This window comes from Hydra vulgaris, chromosome 10, assembly GCF_038396675.1.
Source record: "Hydra vulgaris chromosome 10, alternate assembly HydraT2T_AEP".
Taxonomy (NCBI): domain Eukaryota; kingdom Metazoa; phylum Cnidaria; class Hydrozoa; order Anthoathecata; family Hydridae; genus Hydra; species Hydra vulgaris.
In genome coordinates, this window is record NC_088929.1 from 11,342,501 (window position 1) to 11,360,638 (window position 18,138).

At 25.5% G+C, this 18,138-nt stretch overlaps 1 protein-coding gene across 2 annotated transcripts in view; it reads left to right on the top strand.

Moving 5' to 3' along the window:
- Positions 1-17,778, top strand: part of LOC100210859 (BRCA1-associated protein) — a 60,569-nt gene extending 42,791 nt beyond the window's left edge. Inside the window, exons 19-23 of one of the 2 annotated variants that reach the window (XR_010641178.1) lie at positions 2,273-2,588; positions 6,136-6,228; positions 6,336-7,014; positions 16,702-16,929; positions 17,174-17,778. The gene's annotated coding sequence lies outside the window, so the exon portion shown is untranslated. The remainder of the gene's footprint in view (positions 1-2,272; positions 2,589-6,135; positions 6,229-6,335; positions 7,015-16,701; positions 16,930-17,173) is intronic. The other variant, XR_010641179.1, reaches the window with a different exon arrangement.
- The last annotated feature ends 360 nt before the right edge of the window (positions 17,779-18,138 follow it).

Here is an 18,138-nt window from a genome sequence, read left to right on the forward strand (position 1 = left end):
TGAAAAATTAACTAAGATTAATAACCAGTCTAAGAATAACTCTATTAAGGTTTAAAATTTTGTTTTTGTTTAGAATAATATTCAGAAATGTTTGTTTTTAAAATTTTGTTTAGATTCTTTTGTCTGGTGTTCTATTTTCAGACAGGAATATATAAAAATGAGCAAAAAAATTGTTTTCTATCTGTCAGCCCACGTACACATTTTTGGCACAGTTTTTTTTCTATAGTGGCTTTCTTTCATCAGAAGTTTCTGACAATCATTTATGCAATATATCAAAGTGTGTTTCACTTCCAAAATTAAAAGCTAAATACTCACATATGATTTTTGTTGTTATTGATGCTTTGCGAGGTGATTTTGTGTTTAATGAAAATCGTTGGTCTCAGAATATGAATTTCAGACTTAGCGCAAGATAGCTCGTGGTGAGACATAGGTAAAGAACATTGAATTGTATTTGTGAAAATTATTACAGAAATTATATTAATAAATATATTGTTATTAATAGATATATAAAATTGTAGACAATAAAAAAAAAAATCTGTCTGCTCTAGCTGCTTAAAACTGACTTTTTTTATTTAACATCTGAAGGACTATGTGTCACTGGTTGATTATAATTGCAATTAATATCCCTCCTCAAACTATAACTCAAAAAGGTGATGAGCAAAGCACATAGGAGCAAGTTAAGCACATAACTACTTGAACTTTGTACCTCTCAAAAGTGATAGGCTATGATGGCTCAAACTATGATGTTGTTATACGGAACTATTATATACAACTTTTTTCATGAAATACTAATTGAATTGACATTAAATGATAATTAATTTAACAGTTAACCATAGTTAGATTAAGATAAATTAGTTTAACTTTATACCATTTTTGTTCCTTACACTTTTATTTATCAACTAAATTTTGTAGATTGAAGTTATATAGTTTTGTACATTATATCTTAGTGGATATTGACTAATGATTGCCTAATATTTTGCTAGCACTTATCAGATTTGTGTTGGTATAATGTGCTGTGGGGGTTCAATCTTTTACCTTTTTTGTGCTCAAAGCGTGTGGTTATGATTGTTGTGCACTGATGCCCAAGTATAAATTTGAAATTCCCAAATAATATATAGACACACACACTAAATAGTATACCCCAAAAAAAATTGAAAATGGAAATTAGAATTTTATATAGAAAAACTAAAATTATCAAGAACTTTTAAGATTTTAAATATCTACGTGTGTGTGTCTATATTACATTGGGACATTCAATAATACTAAATAATATTATTGAATGTCCCAGTTTCTCTCTCTATATATATACTCGAGTATATATATCTGTATATATATATATATATATATATATATATATATATATATATATATATATATATATATATTAAATATATATATATATATATATTAAATATATATATATATATATATATATATATATATATATATATATTAAATATATATATATATTTGTGATGTGCTGGGTACTCAGTTTGGACTGGGGGACCCGGTCGTTCGGCTGTTATGTTGTAATTTGATCCCGGGTACTCGGAATCGGCTATTTTTCTGCAGTACCCGGCACCAGGTATCTTTAATAAACATTTACCTTAAATGATGTAACTATATGTTTAAGTGGTACTTTAAATTGTGTCAAAATATTATTAACAGGATTGCTTTTAGTTTTAACTTCAACCACCATGTCCCTGGTAGTACCGCGCTCAACTTGTTTCTCGGTGCGGCGGCCTTGTTAGTCAAGGTTCGTGTTTTTTATTTTGCAATTTTCTGTCTCTCTTAATCTTTTATTTTCCATAACATAACTTTTGATTAATTAGCGCATATTAGCGATTATTTAGCAATAAATTACAAAAAAATATAAATTGTATATAATGCCACAATTATAAAACAAAAATAAGTTCGCCGGAACAGTATTTTTTGAAGTTGATAGAGATTTTAATTTTAAAGTTCTTAATGATTTTGGCATTAATAACATAAAATGGCAATTTATTCCAAATATTAACAACCTATTAATTATTATTCAATATTAAGAAACTTGATATACTTGAGCAAACTTAATAAGCACAAATTAATCAGCGTTATTATGTGAAAACAATTAAGCAGATTTTTCTAGCTTTTATTCCACCTTTTTAATATATTAAAAGTTCTATATTAAAAATCTATATTTTATTTTATAAAAAGATACAGATTCTTTACAGTTCTGTTCAGATATAGAGATGAATCATTTTTTAATTTAATAATTTTTTTTTTGTTTAAGGTTGACACTAATGTTACAAGACAAGCTGAGCTGAAATGAGAAGATTGGAATCTTATGGTTTTGCATTATCTTGGGCTTGATTATATTGGACATTTTGCTGGTCCTTATAGTTCATTAATTCCTGAAAAAATCAAAGAAATGGATAAGATAATATAAAGTTTATATCTTAGTCTTGTTAAACGTGACAATAAAGTTGGTAGTCAGTGTGTTTTAGTTGTATGTGGAGATCATGGCATGAGTGAAACTGGTAGTCATGGTGGTGCTTCATATTTTGAAGTAATGACCCAATTTTTGCTTTTAGATACTAAAGGAAAAGGTGTGTTTTTGGTTTATTTATTTTTACACAATATTTTTACTTTGAAGTTATCACTAATCTACAATCTAAATTTTATATATATATATATATATATATATATATATATATATATATATATATATATATATATATATATATATATATATACATATATATATTATATATGTATATTTACATCATTGGCCATAAATTAGAGCTCACTTTTCTTTTTTTATAAAACATTAATGTAAAATAAAATGAATTGAAAACAAAACTTATTTTTTATTTTTTATTTTTTAATATTATAAGTAAAATCTATATACATTATGGAAATCAAAAAAATAAATTTAAACATAATGGTCTTGATACCAAAAAATGAAAAATCATGAAACATGTTATATTATTTTGAAAAAAAGGTTGGACAAATGTTAAGGTTATATTTCAAATAATATATAAGAACAACAATTTACAAATGAAAAACCATAAAAAAAAGCATTCTAATATTTTTTAGAACCTCCTTTCTCATGTAAGTATTGGTTTACTCTCTTTGGCATCGAATTTACAAGACTTTGAGTTATTTCTTTAGGCACATTGTCAAGCAGTTTCCTTATTTCAATTTTTAATTGCTCAACATTTAAAATTTCAATTTTTCCAAGATGATGATCTAAGCATAAATTTTCTATACGATTTAAGTCAGGGTTGTTAGCAGGCCAAGACATTATCGATATTTGGTTGTCGACAAACCATTGTTTGCATATTTTTGCTGTATGGGATGGCGCACCATCTTGTTGATATATGATATTACTGTTTTCTTTAAATATATCAATTGAGAAAGAAGGAAATTATCTAAAATTTCAATATATCTATCAGCATTAAGTCTACCTTCAAATAATTGATAGCATCCAAGTCCTGCATAATTCATGCAGGCCCAAATGCCTATACTCCCACTACCTTGCTTAGTTCATTTTAATGTACAATTCGAATCAAATCTCTCTTTAGGTGATCGCCTTAGCATAACACGGCATTTTCGTATATCTACCTCAACATTCATTTCATCAGAGAATATAACATTTTGCCACTTGCAATCAGGCCAATTTTATGTTGATTGCACCATGCAATCCTTGCTTTTTGCTGTTTCTTTGAAAGTCATTTTGCCACATATAATTATTTCTATGAGGAATTCTTCTAACAGTTCTTGCACTCACTTTTATTCAAGATGTATTTTTTATTCCAGATTTATTTTATATATATATATATATATATATATATATATATATATATATATATATATATATATATATATATATATATATATATATTTATATATATATATATATATATATATATATATATATATATATATATATATATATATATATATATATATATATGTATATGTATATAAATAAATAAAAAAGTTATCATAAATATAATAATAAGAACAATAGTTATCATCATTATTAACAATATTTTATGACCATCGCTACATTTATTTATTTTTTAAAACGACTACTATTATTGCTAATTTTTAAAATTGTAATCGTTATTACTACTGTTATTTTTATACATTTCAAACATAAAACAATTTTTTATTTTTTATTTTTTACTTATTTCTTATTTGTCTTTTTTTTAAAGCCTATTAATTTTTTATTTTTTACTTATTTTTTGTTTGTCTTTTTTTAAAAGCCTATTAATTTTTTATTTTTTACTTATTTTTTGTTTGTCTTTTTTTAAAAGCCTATTAATTTTTTTATTTTATTTTAATTTTATTTTTGCTTTTTGTCAGTTTTTTTTTTTATAGAATTACTTCTTAATTTGTTATATATACTTTTTCTTAATTTTAATCTTTTTTATATATATTATTATTGTATTATATTTCTATTATAATTATATTATTAATTATATTATAATCATAGTAATTGATATAATAATCTTTAATTTAATTATTATTATTCCTATTTTCTTGTTTTTAATTTAAATAATTGTTTTATCTTATTATATTTCTTATTCTTATTATTTTAAATATTTTTGTTATTAGAACTATTATTATTTTATCAACCTAACAAATAAGAAGAATTTTTTCATAAAAATACAAAAAACAATAATTTTGATCAACTAAAAATTCTTCATATAAATATCAGAAGCCTAAACCGCTATTTTGAAAATCTTCTCAATTTGTTATTGATCTATTTTGTGATTATTTCACTTTATATTGATCACTCTCAAATCGAAAAAATTGATTATTATTACATAATCAAAACAACAATATATATATATATATATATATATATATATATATATATATATATATATATATATATATATATATATATATATATATCTGTGTGTGTTTCGGAGTTATTTTTATATGTTTCAGAGTTAGTTTTTTTTTCATTATTTCTTAAAATTGCGGTTTCCCAAATAATGATTGTTTAAAAAGTTATTAACAAACAAAAAAAATTACTTGTTGCAAAGAAAAAACTGATGTTAAAAACTTAATCAGCGCTTTTTTTTTTGTGATAAACTAAGATTTAAATTTCTAAGTTTATTAAAAAACAAATACTTTTGTGCTTTCACTTGCCTTAAGTCAAAAAAGTTAAATGTATGCTTTAAGAATACTTTTGATGCAGTGTTATAAGCTATAAAATGTTTACAAGGAATTTAATTTTTTGTTAAAATGTAAATGGAGGGAAAAAAACAAGAAATAAAAAAAACTAATTTTTTTAAATTTAAATAACTTTCTTAATCCAAGTTCTTTCTTAATCATAAGGTAATTGCTGTTGTTTCCTGATAGCTGTAACCTCTAAGAGACCCTGGAAAATGGTTTGACTTAATGAATGTTTGACTAAAGCAAATTCCTGTTAAGCAGAACTTGGGCTGATGTGAGATATTAGTTCAAGTTAAAGCAATTTTTCTTTATTCAATGCTAAAGTATAAACATTATAATATACATCTATATACTAATAAAAGCATGAAAAATGTTTTAGTGTAAGAAGTTATGTATTATATTCATGCTGCACACTCAAAAAATAATATTGCTTTTTTAACAGTATTTTATTATGATTTATTTTGTAACAGTTTTATTATAGTAGTATTTTACATCTGATAATGATCTATTTTATTCAGCTCTGAATACAATGAAAAAATAAAGAGAATATTAGGCTATTGGTATTTATGTTTTGTATTGACAGACTTCTAATGAAAATTTACTCAAGTTGTTTTGATTTCTTTATTTGCTATACAAAAAATTTGAGTTAACCAAGGAAATTTGCTGAAGAGGAAATGAAAAAATGGCTTGACTTAACAAAGTTTGTGTTATCTGAGGATTATTTGAGAGTGTGTGTGTATATATATATATAATTATGATGAAACTATATATATGTATATATATGTATATATATACTATATATATGTATATATATGTATATATATGTATACATATGTGTGTATATATATATATTTATATGTATAATTACGAGATATATATTTTCTCGTTATTATATGTATGTATATATAATAACGAGAAAATACGTGTTTATTCCCATTTTTTTATATATCTTTCTTGTAGGTGAGATAATAAATGACAAAGTTAAATTATTAAACAAGTTGACATAGCTTCAACATTAACATTGCTTTTTGGTCTTTGAATTCCAAAAAAAAGGTACCACAATCAAAATAAATAGTAGGGTTGGTCACTAAAATTTATATATATATTTTTTTTTGTAATAAATGTTTGGTATTCTTTTTTCTTGTTTTTAATTTTTTTAGTGTTGGACAACCTTTTAATTGTTTGAAAGCTATAAAAAGTTAAGGTTGGTACTGCAGCATGCTGCCTGCCAACTTCATTGTCAATTTTTATTGATGTCTGAAACATTCTTAAAAAATGACTTATTGCACATTTGTTTTGGAAATCATTCGTTTTCAGAATCATATTCCATGCTTGTTGTTGAAAAAGTTTCTAATATACTTCATTCAAAAACCTGTTTGCATCTTTTTTTTTACTCAAAAGGTCAGTATATCACAATTATATGTCAAAATTAATCTAAGTCTAAATGTAAATGTTTTTGTTGAACTTTTTCAAGCTGCTCTGTTTATCATGACAATCGCAGGCTCTGGTTCTAATAGTTATATTGAAGAAGAACAGTACATATGGTATTTTTTCACATCATCGTTATTGTTTTTATAATTTTTGTTAATAATCAGTTTAACAGTCTTTTGCTGTAATGCTGTTGCTATGGTTAGTTACATCCTGGCAACAAACAGGCGTAAAATGGGTCAAGCTACAAGACTTATCAGATTGGTTTGAATCTCATGAAAATGTGAACAATGCTGCAGTTATTATAACCTTATTGTTAATTTTTTTTTTATGGTTCATGAAAAAAGCAACATTTACTATTTCATATTTACTTTTGGCTTTGTGAATTTACTTTTGTTTCGTTATTCCAAGGTAAGACATTTGTTTTTGTCTTAAGTGTATCTTATAAAAATTGTCTTAATATGTATGTTTTAAAATGTATTGTTTTATTAATATTATGTATTTTATAAGAATGTTGTGTCTTTTGTAAAAAGTATTATATGTTTTACAATTGTTGCATGTTTCTTAAAAAGTGTTTTGTCATTATTCTGATCAAGCCAGTAGTTCTGAATTTTTTTTAATTTAAAAATTTTTACCTTTAAATTTAATCTTTTGGAAAATAAATATTGTAATTATAAATAAGTACTGCATACAGCGTTTTTTCTCTACATGCCTTAGTTCTATTCTTAGAGCAAATTGTTGTATTAATTTTTATAAATGAAATGTATTATTATAAATGATAATATGTAATTTTTATTTCTTTAAAAAAAAAAATACGTCACTTGATTTTCAAAAAAGTTAATTGAGAACATCACTTGATATCTGATTATTTTTTTAAAATATATGTTTTAATATATTTTTCTAAACAAATTCTTAAGATGAATTTTTAGATTCATGCATCACTTAAAATAAACATTTAATATTTAAAATGAAAATTATTTAAAGTTTATGAATATCTATTACTTTTATGGTTTAATTTCTTTTCTTTTTTTTCTTTTTAATTCATTCAAATTAACTTTTTGAATATTCAAAATTCTTTTTCATAACAAGTTAATTGATGTTAATTTTGTTTTAAAAATTTACAAAATTTTTTGTTGTCAATTATTACTATCAAGAAGAAAAAATTTAGTATTTTAGTAGAAAGTTTTTGTTATTGAGGGAATTATAAAGTTAAAAGTTTATCTGATATTGTTGAGGTAGACAAAAATATTAAAAACAAGTTTTGTTAGGCTTAAGAAAAGATTATAATGAAGAGTATTATTCATTTATTAAAGGTAGATAAAGCTTGAGCGGTAAATATATTTCCTAATTGAACACTGAAATATATAGTTTCATCATAATTATATATTATTTGATTTGATATTTTAGGTGCGATGTACAATTTGTAAAGACTTTTATTATGAAATTGAAGGTAAAAAATCTTTACTCAACCACTCAAAGTCTGAAATATATTGTCAAAACCACGCAACAGTTAATTCAAACAGAGCTATACTGTTGTCATTTTTTATTAATTTAAAAAAAACAACAGATATATCTATATTGCCATATGGCACTCCGGATAATCTGTATATTGGCAGTACTTGCACAAATAGAGTAAAGTTTACCTATTGTAAGTTTTTGAGACTGGACATCAAATGCAGAAGCTATGACACTTGCATTTATTTGTGAACACAATCTTCCAATCTTTTTAAAACAGGACTGTATAAAGATGAAAGTAACAAAGTTTTAAAGAGACTATCAAATAAAAATTTTAAAGAGGCTACCAAATGAAAGTTTTAAAGAGGCTACCAAATGAAAATTTTAAAGAGGCTACTAAATGAAAATTTTAAAGAGACTACCAAATGAAAGTAAAAATCTAATAGAAAAATAAAATGTATAATGCAGCAGTTTTTCTATTGAATTTATGACAAGCAAATTGAACTGGTAAAAACAATTTTAACTTGTTTTATTAAGCCAAAGATGGTTAAAAATATAATAGGAACAAAGTTGAAATTTTTAAACTTGAAAGATATTGGTATTTGAATCACATAAACCTCAGAAGTTATGCTGAAAAATATTTCCTAAGAATAATTATTAGAAATCCAGACTTCAAATCATTGTTTTTTAAGACCTTGCTAAAAGCTTACCTCTAATTGCCAGTTTACTTAATAAATTTACCAACCCTCTATTAAAATGCCTTTTTGTGATTGAGATCATGGCTCAAAGTCACAAAATTACAGAGAAAATGTTAAAAAAAATTTCCATCTTTCTTTCCCACTTGATATAAATAAAGTAGTATTTAATCAAGAATTTATGTAGCTTCAGATAGATATAGCGCTTCCACCTGTATTTGCTGATGGGAAGCCTGTACATCTTGACTATTGGTGAACAGAAGTTTTTAGGTGTAAAAAGTTTTTTTTTTTTTTTTTTAGAGCTTAGCAAATAATCAAGACATGTCTGAATATATCAGTAGGCCTCATGTTAAGCAATCATTCAGCATGATGAACACCATTGTTAACAAAAAGACAATCCGTCTTGATAGCTCAACCCACTCTGCTAAAGCTTCAGTTATTAGCAAGTATCAATTATTAGCAAACAAGACCACAGCGCTGGTGGTCGTTTGTAAACTTCAAGCAAATGCTATATTAAAAAAAAATGAAATTCCATAGGAAAAACAGAAAAGTTGTAGAACTTTTTTATTATATAAATTCAATGTAAAAAAAAAAATTGCCTCACATGAATGATGCAAAACAGTAAAAGAATCTATTAAAGATCATGCAAAAAAGTGAAGAAAAAAAAAAGCTGATGAATCTTTTGTAACAGAAAATTATAAGAATAAAAAAGTATTTGTTTCTGTACCATTGTCTGACATTTTATATATAAGAAATAAATAAATTATCACGCTTTGCAGGTTGTTTACGACAAAACTGTTTCATTTGATTTTAGAGAATTTTAGAGAAACATAACAGTTGTTAGTTACTCTATTTATTCTTTTAATAGGATAGTAGTAGTTATTAGTTACTTTATTTATCCTTTCAATAGGATAGTAGTAGTTATTAGTTACTTTATTTATCCTTTTAATAGGAAAAATAAAGTAACTAAAAACTTTTATCAGAGAAATTCTGGAATTTTTATAAAAATAATTTTTTGGGATTTTTATAGAAAAATATTTCCGGAATTTTTATAATGTTAAAAACTTATCGACGACAAAGTTGTTTTTTATTAAATACTATCAAAAGTTAAATTTTACTATAAGTTTTGTATAAACAATTTTTATTTCCTCAATTATTTATAGTTAACTTGTTTTAGTTGTAAGTAAATTAGTCAAAAATAAAAATAATTACTATAATCACCGCAAATGTATCTGCACCAAATTACTGACCACAATGTATGGCTGGTGCTAAAAACACCTTTTTTTTGAAAATGTCTGCTGACATCCCCTAAATGTGTTCTATAGAAATTAAATAAAGATGTCAAAATTATTATAATGCACTTGATTTACAGGGCAACTCTATGATAAATCTATAATTCTATAAGAAGAATTTTTTTGGTTGTGTTAAAAGAACTTTTTTTCATAACATATTTTTGATGGCTTTTTAACTATTTAACATAATAATACAATAACATTTTGCAAGTCTTTGTATTAAAATTTGATTAATGTTTTTTCTATTATTAATTAGAACATTTTTCTAATATTTATTAAATTTTATCATTGGCCCAATACTTTTTTTAATTTACATTAACGATCTTCGAGGAATTCTCACATCTAAGATGGCATTGTTTGCTGATGATACTAACATTTATTCTTGTCTTGATAAGAAGCCAACACTCCTGATTGCGTTGAGGTGGCATTTGAGCTTGAAAAAGTTATCACTTTTGGGACAGCGTGGGGTTCTCAGTGGCTAGTTAACTTGATAAATTTAAAAATTATAAAAAACTTTAATTTGGATAAATAAATAAAAACTGAATAAAACTCAATCTTTTTCAATCGTTATCACAGCAATCTAGGTCTTCCTATATTTATGAATGGTAATGTACTTGATGAGTTGTCTACTCTTCATCTAGGATTAACTCTAACTTCTGATCTTTCTTGGAAACCATATATCAAATCCATTGCAAAACTAGCATCTGCTAAAGTTGCATCTCTTTATCGTGCTCCCAACTTTCTTACTATGAATTCTATTCTTTATCTCTATAAATGTCAAATCCATCTTTGTATGAAATACTGTTGCCATATCTGGAGCAGATCTTGGAATGATGCCCATTCTCTATTTGGCAAAACTATGCAAAAACTTATTGTAAACATAGTTGGACCTGCAATTGCAGCTAACTTAACCATTGTCACATCGTTGTAATGTTGCTTCTCTTTCTCTTTTCTATAAATACTTTAATCGGCGCTGCTCTAAAGAGCTAGAATCTCTTGTGCCATCTACTAAAGTTCATTCTCATGTTACTTGTCATTCAATTAAGTCTCATCCTTTTACTGTGACTCTTCCTTAGTGCTTAAATATTCTTGTTCGTCTAGTTTTTTTCCTCAAACATTGGTTTTTTGGAATTCACTTACTTCATCTTGTTTTCCTGATGCATATAATTTGCAATTTTTTAATCATCTGTTAATCGTTATCTTGCTTTATAAACTTCATCTTTTCTCTTCCAGTAACTTTCAACTCTAGTAGTGATTGCTTGCAGCCCTGTTGGAAGTAAATGTGTTTAAAAAAATAAATGAATAAAATTGTTAGAGCATAAAATTGTTTAAAAATGAAAACATTAGTTTATGTTTAAGTATTTTATGAACTTTTTCTACGCATTTACAGAAAAATAATATAATTTTGTAAAAAAAATGCTTTTATGTACATGAGCCGCGGTGTTACATTTTTAGTGGTTACGTAATTATATTATAAATAATATAAAATTTAGAATTGTATATTTTTTGTAAGTAATATTTACAAAAATTTAAATGTATAAGATTTAATGATGTAAATAAAATGTTCAAGTTGTTGTTTAAAATTTACTTTAAAAGAAAAAATTAATTTGAATTGTATAAAATTGTTTTGTCACTCTTTTTGAATTTCATTTTGAACTATTTATTTAAAAGTCATTAAAAGTTAATATTTTTTCAGTTTAAATAGACTTAAAAAGTGCAAATTAATTTGAATTTAGTAAACTTGTTTTGTTGCTCTCTCACTTTGAGTTTTTTCAGCATTACTTTTTCTTAGTATAACTTTATACTATTTATATTTTTATATTATTATTAAATACTCTTTAACGATATACAGTAAACAGGTAGTTTAATCATTCACTGAAGTTTACTTAAAAGAACAAATTAATTTGAATTTTGTGCACATAATTTAGGTTCTTTTTTTTTCACAAACAGATTTTAATTAAATAATCACTAAGTTCTAATATTTAATTTACATATAGTGTATACCATATACTATATAGTATTTAACAAAATACTATATAGAATATGGTTGGGGCAGGCAGTCAAGTAACAAAAAAAATCTTATCAAGTAACAAAAAAAAAATTCTGGTCTTGCATTTTAATTTTCACTCTTTGTCAACAAAACTTTCTGACAACCAGTTAGGAACCAGCAAGAATGAAATGGGATATATATTTCTTTGTTTCTATATATATAAATCTGTCAAGTAAGTATAAGTCATAATCTATAAGTCAGTATAAGTCATAATCTATAAGTCAGTATAAGTCATAATCTATAAGAAAATTAAAATGCAAAACCAGAATTTTTTTTTTGTTACTTGATAGACTGCCTGCCCCAACCAAACCCTAAGTCGATGTAGCAGCACTCCCTTGCAAGTCAAGCTATAAGATAGTCGATGTAGCAACATCTATAAGTCATTATATATATATATATATATATATATATATATATATATATATATATATATATATATATATATATATATATATATATAAATATATATATATATATATATATATATATATAATTTAACATGGTCAATCATAAAAAGTGCCCCTGCTTGTAACAATATAACTAAAAAATGCCTATTATGCTTATATGAATAAATAATAATTTTATTGCATAAAAATCCCAAAGAATTATTTAAAAAAGCAAGTTAATATCCAAGTGTTGGCATGAAAACAAATTTTTGTTAATAAATTTTTTGATAATACAAGTCAAAAGATTAGATTTTTCTGACGGGTTTTTCACTTGTACAGAATTATTTTTCCACAAGAAAAATCATATTTTTACCTAATAATTACATTTAGCATCAAAATAAAAAAATATAAATATATCAAGCCTTCCCAGGAAGCTTGTGCTTCTCATGTCGCACACCTTGTTTGTACATGTTAAAAGTAATTTTTTTAGATAACTTAACCACATTTCTATAAAGTAAGCATTTTAGGCGTTTGCGGCAAAATAAACCTATAAGAAACTACAGAGAATAAAACAGCAATACTCAAAGAAAGGAAATGAATACTATGGGGTCATCCATAAAGTACGTACGCCAAAAATTTTGAAATTTGACTCTCCCCCTCCCCCCTGTTGCCATGCGTACTTTTATGTCCCCACCCCTTTAAAAAGTACGTATGTTTGTCAACTACCCCCCCCCCCCCCCCCCTCAACTTTTTTTTCTCAATAAAAAAGTTTATTTAAAAAAAAAAGGCGGAGGGTACCTTAGATACTTTATACGACCCCAAAGCCCTTTGTTTGCGCATTTTAAAAATGTCTTTAAGTATATATGCAAATAATAATTTAAATAAATTTAAACTGCTTCAATGTTGAGCGTGTGTTTGGCTTGTAATGCGGTGAAAATACTCGGCATAGATCCAGGTACGATTCGCGGAGAAATCCATGTAAACCTTTTTCTTTGTTTTAATAACGAATCAAATATAAATAAACTATACTTAAGGCGGACGTTTTTTTTAGGCATCCCTCTTTAGTAAGTAAAAAACGAGTCTTACGCGAGATCAGTGATATTGAAAACAAAGGATAAAACCCAGTGCCGAGGGTAGCCTATACCTCTTAATTGGAGGGGGAGGGGCAACAGCAAATTTTGTGCCCTTTTGCTAATTTAAGAAGCTCTTTATTTTAGCAAAACCTAGCGGTCAAATTTGGAAGATTTTGAGACGCCAATGGCACGTTTTTTTTTGGGGGGGGGGGGACTTCGACCCATCAATCACGGCTAAAACCTGTTTTTTGTCGACTCAATAAATTGGTCTTACTCATGGCTAGTATATAAGGGGTGGCATGTGTGCATGGGCCCCCGAAGAATTTTTTGATGTTGCAGATAGAACACTTTCACACATCGTGCAACTTAAGTTTGTTTATATGCCAAATGAGGTGGCCTTGCAAAAAATTAGGATGGCGGAGGCCTGGGAACAAAAGCCCTAAAACATTCGCCTCCCTCCTTCCCTGCCCAAACGTGAGGGAAATATTTAGCAAAACTTTTAACTTTACCATCTAAAACTAAATTTAAATTTTTGTAGAAACAAAAATTTAAATTTAGTTTTTAGACAGATTTTAATTTTTGTAGAAAAATAATGTAAATTACAAAAAAGTTATGACCATGCAAAATTTACACCCCTCTCATTTTGGGAGTCAGAAAATTTGCATGGTCATTACTTTTGTAATTTACAATATTTTTCCACAAAAATTAAAATCTGTCAATAAATTTAAATTTAGTTCTAGATAGTAAAGTTGAAAATTTTACTACATTAGTGCCTTCACGTATGGGCAGGGGAGGGTAAGCGTTTTAGGGCTTTTGTTCACAGGCCTCTGCCATCCCAATATTTTGCAAAGCCTCCTCATTTGGCATAGGTATAAGCAAACTTAAGTTAGGAGTTTGCACGATGTGTGAAAGTGTCCTATCTGGAACATCAAAAAATTCTGAGGGCGCCCATACATGTGTGTGCATAGAGGAAAACTATACCCTCTACTCCATATACCATACATCTTTTTATGTTGGCAAACTAGAATCTTTAATCAGAATGTAACTTTTCTATTGATTAGCTGGTTAATTGTGATAAATTAGAAAATTGAAGTACGTACTTTTAAATTGAACTCTCTCCCCCCTCCCCCCCCATACGCTTTCGTACGCTTTTTGAAGACCTTCCCCTCCCCCCTATGAGCATACGTACTTTATGGACAACCCCTATGCGAAATAGAAAATCTAAATAAAATAAACTAAAAAAAATTAAAAAAAGAAAAATTTGTTAAAGAAATAATATACCTAAATATTTTAGTGTTTTAGTTTTCTTTTTTTTAGGGCGTTTGTTATTTTCCGCAACCAAAATTGATTTCCTTAATATACTGACTGACTTTTGTTAAGGAAATTCTTTATCCACTAGCCCAAAAGCTTTTGGATTGTTAATTTGCTGAACTTTTTTATCGAAATTTTTTGGAGCCTTTTGAAAACATTTTTTTAAGTTTTAAAATACATTATTCAAACAGCAATTATTATGTTCATTATCTCTAGTAATTTGTATCAACGTTGAAAATTAGGCAATATAAAGGAAACAATTTCAGACAGGCATCAAATATTGTAAATACATTTGTAAAAGAAACCATGGCACTCATTTATTTAATTTCTTCTGTTATTAAAAAATTTATTAATCAAATACTATATTTTACAAATAAATAAATTTATTTTCTGATTTTTGTATTATTTAAGTATTGAGAAAAAACGTCAAATATAGTAAAACGTTTTTAAAAGCAAAAAGAAAAAAAGAAAACAAATAAAAATAAGAAATAAAAATAACAAAGCTTCTCATAGTTCTAACAAACATAGCATATTAGTTTCCTTAAAATCGCAAATAAATTGCGTACTAACTAATAAACGTAAGTAAAAAAATTAACAAAGTTTCTCATAGTTCATAGTACATAGCAAATTAGCTTCTAAAAAATTATAAATAAATTATCAAAGCTTTTAATTGTTGTTATAAAATTATAAAATTGTTGTTATCATATAATATGTTTTTTTCCTTGACTTGTATCAAATTCTGTAGCTAAAAATAACAACCACCCTAAAAAAAGAATACAAAAGTTGTATAAAAAAGTTTAGAAAAAATTTTTTTTTTGAATTATTAAACTTTTCTAGTTTTTATTTAATTAAAATTTGATATTTTATTACAATTTTGTTTCCTTTTTTTAGTATTCGTTTTTCTATCTCAGTATATTAGTTTAGTTTTTTGCTGCGAATTATTAAAACATTTTAAAAGTTAAAAAATGCTAAATGCCGTGGTCAGTGTGTCTAAAAAAATTACTTTTATTGTGGACAGAAGCGTGTGACCGCACACGCTTTGTGGGAAGGTTTGTATATATGTGTGTGTGTGTGTGTATGCGCGTGTGTTTGTAAGTATGTATATGACTTACTGTTTGTTTTCGAATTGTGAACTCAAAGTCATGTTTTTTTGTTTTTGTAAAAAAGTGTAGAATTACCTAACTATATATGTTGTGTATACAGTATTCCATATTCAGACAAAAGATTTAAAATGAGGTTTTTACAAGACTACCCCAAAAAACTGTGGAATATTTATGATATTCTATTTTTTTATATATTTTTTATTCATCTTGTGAAGGTTAAGGAGGTCATTACAATTAAAGATTTTTTTTTTTAATATTGTTGCAACCCTTTTTTGATCATTTAACTCTAAATACCTTGACAAACAAAGTTGCTGCAAAGGTGGAGTTGTATTAACAGGGATGTGGTGACTATCACACACAATATTTCTTATTTATGAAGTAAGTGTTAAATTACACTAAGTTTGATAAATTTTGATTTATTTACAATTTATATATGTTGTTGACATTCTAAAACATCATTTTAAAATTTGATAGAGAGTACTAACTTGATTTTGCATAAAAGCTATTTTAGAAAAGTTTTTTTGCCTTAACATTAAGGTTGTATTCTTTTACTAAAATTGATCATGATTAGCATAATTATTTTTTTATATATTATTTATTTTATACTCTATATATAATTAATATTTTTAGTAAAACTTGATAAGATTCATGCTCATATAGTTTTGTATATATCAAATTATGCTTTGTTAACTTTATATTAATTCATGAATTTCTTTCTAATTTTTTTTGCCAGTTGCAAAAACTTGAAAGATTGGCAAATAATCAGCATCTTTTTCAGCTTATCAAAGTTGATATTTTTCAGTCAAGGTAATTCAAATAATTTTTCTACAATTGATATACCATCTGGAATGATTGGTATGTACCATTATTAACCTATTAATGCAAATATATTAACGGCTTGTTCAACTTATTGTGGACAGTTATTTTTGCTGGCAAGCCTTGTTGATTTTACTAAAATAAGGTTAGTTTATGTTTTAAAAAATCTTAATAAATATATTTTTATCAATTAAAGTCAATCAGAATTTAAATGGTGCAACTCAATTTTTACTCAATTTTTTTTTGTTAAAATAATTTTTCTTTTTATGAAAACAAATACTTTTAAAGCATTTTTTGTTGTTTTCAACATTGTGCCAGTGTTTAGAAGGAAGTTTCTATTGTTTATGTATGTATTTTCAGTGTCTTTGTACCACATTTTTTTTATCTAGTTGCTGCCTATGTGCATGTTACTTATTGGGTTATTTACCCTGTTGTTGCAGTTGCAATTTACCACCCTTTTGTAGCTATGATTTAACACCTTGCTAAAGCTATAATTTATCACACTGTTGCAGCTATGATTATTACAATGATTTGTGGCTATGATTTAACATCTGTTGCAGCTAAGATTGCTTCACTGTTGTGGCTAAAATTTACCATGTTGCAGCTAAAAATTTTACTCTTCTGCTGCTATGGTATACCATGTTGCAGCGATACTTTTTAAGACTTTTTCTATATTAGTTAAATAATTTTCCATACTTTAACAATGTTCAACATTGGTATTATAAAAAAATTAGCAAATTTTTTAACAACTTAGCTTAAATTTTTTATTTGTTTATTGAAGAAGAAAAAGAAAATTTTTATGCTTTTCAATAAAAATGTTAAAGAATTTAAATCCATATTTTTTAAAAGTAAAATGTTGTATATATTATACTTTTTTGTGTGTAAAAATATAAATTATTGTTAACTGTTATATATACATCAACTTTCATTGTTTATTTTTATTTAACTGAATGATTGTAGTTTTTAAACTAAAGAGTTTTAGAGAATATTCATATATATGTTTTTTTCTTTTTTTTTCTTTATTAATAATATTGATTATTAGTTTCTACCTAAATTGATTTAGTTCAAATGAGCAGTATCAGTGCTTGCACATTTAAAAATACAAAAATATGTTAAACACCATATTAATGGTGAATCTGTTAAGATATCATGTCAAGTGTATTTTTACTCTGTTTATTCTGTTATTTTTTGCTTTATTTAACATACATGTTAAATAAAGCAAAAAATACAACATTTGTTTTTTTTAGTTCATTGATAAAAAATATTAATGTTTATGATTTTATGCAGTTGAATTCAGATGATAAAGAATATACATATATATATATATATATATATATATATATATATATATATA